This window comes from Primulina huaijiensis, chromosome 12 (genome assembly GCF_012295235.1).
Source record: "Primulina huaijiensis isolate GDHJ02 chromosome 12, ASM1229523v2, whole genome shotgun sequence".
In the NCBI taxonomy this organism is placed as follows: domain Eukaryota; kingdom Viridiplantae; phylum Streptophyta; class Magnoliopsida; order Lamiales; family Gesneriaceae; genus Primulina; species Primulina huaijiensis.
In genome coordinates, this window is record NC_133317.1 from 14,871,564 (window position 1) to 14,873,053 (window position 1,490).

Genomic DNA, 1,490 nt, shown 5'->3' on the forward strand with positions numbered 1-1,490 from the left:
TCAAGATCAAGTGAATCATCTGGTCATAGGGTACCCAAGGAAAGAGAATCCCCCAGCAACATCCACCGACTCATCCGCTCGGGGTGGGTTGCTGTGTTCTACAATCCCAGGACTATGGTGCGCCTATAGAGAGTGTTCAGGCCATAGCAGCGACCTCCGCATACACTATGCCAACTCAACTATAGCCCCATACGTCCAACAAATCAATAAATCAAGGCGACCTCCGCCATATCAAATCTGAATCAACAAGTGGCTCAATATGCAAGGTAATGATGCAAATCAATATCATCATTTCGATATTATAATAAACTCATCTCAAGGCCACAATCATCATCAAATCACAAGTAATTCATCGAGCCATAGAATTTTCAATTTAAAATAAAAATGATACTTTTACCTCGTATGTTACCGACCGTAACATACCTTTCAATTATTACAAACGAAGATCAAAATGTGTAAGTGAGAAGTCTTGAATCTCTGAAGTCTACTATAACTCAAGAACTCGGATCATTTATCAAAACAGAGCAGTTTCTGTACAAACTTCATAATTAATTCAATACGGCTTCAAATCAAGATCCGCCAATTGGATATGCAAGAAAATCAAATCTTAACAATTCTTCTTCATAAACGTTTGTCAAATAAAGTCATTTACTATGTCGTTCATAATCTGAAACATACAACATAATTCCCACGAATTCTGCATCAGTACAAATCTGCCACAGTTTAGTATTTGTAGCATAACTCCCTCAATACTCAATGGAATCAAGCCCATTTTATATCATTTTGAAGACAAGACAATGTTCTATAATTTATATTTGAACACCAAATTCGGAATCCTAACCGATTAATACCAGAATTCGAATAAACATAAGCCATGGACACAAACTCGGGATTCTAGACCAGGTTTAATAAATATAGCATATCTCTTTCAATTCTTCATGGAATTGAGTTATTCTTGAACCAAATCGAAGCTAACTTGATTATCTACAAGTTTGATGAAGACCATAACTCCAAAATCCAAACACAAATGTCCCATAAACACGAAATACAAAAGGTGTGGAAATTGTTCTTCGCACATAAACAAGAAACCATTCTCATATCCCTTTTAAATTCAAACCAACTCAAATACAACATCTTAAATATCTTAATATCTCAAATATCAACTCAAATATAAATTCTAAACTTCAACCCATTTCCAAACTTGAACAAAAATGGGAAATACTTACATCCTCGTGAAGCCCGTTATGAGAGGATCACAAATCTAACTTCATTTCATAATTTTCTTGAGCATATCTCCCATAAAATTAGAAAGAAGTTTGAAAATGGAGAGGAAATGCATGTGGGTTTGTGTGAGGGAGGAGAAAAATGATTGGAGGAGGTGAAAGTTGACTTAGATATTGATTTTTCGTGTTTTTAGCGCCTCAGCGCCACTTTCTGGCGCCGCGACGCCAAAATTGCCGCAGCTCTAGCGCCTAGGCGCTACTTTCTAG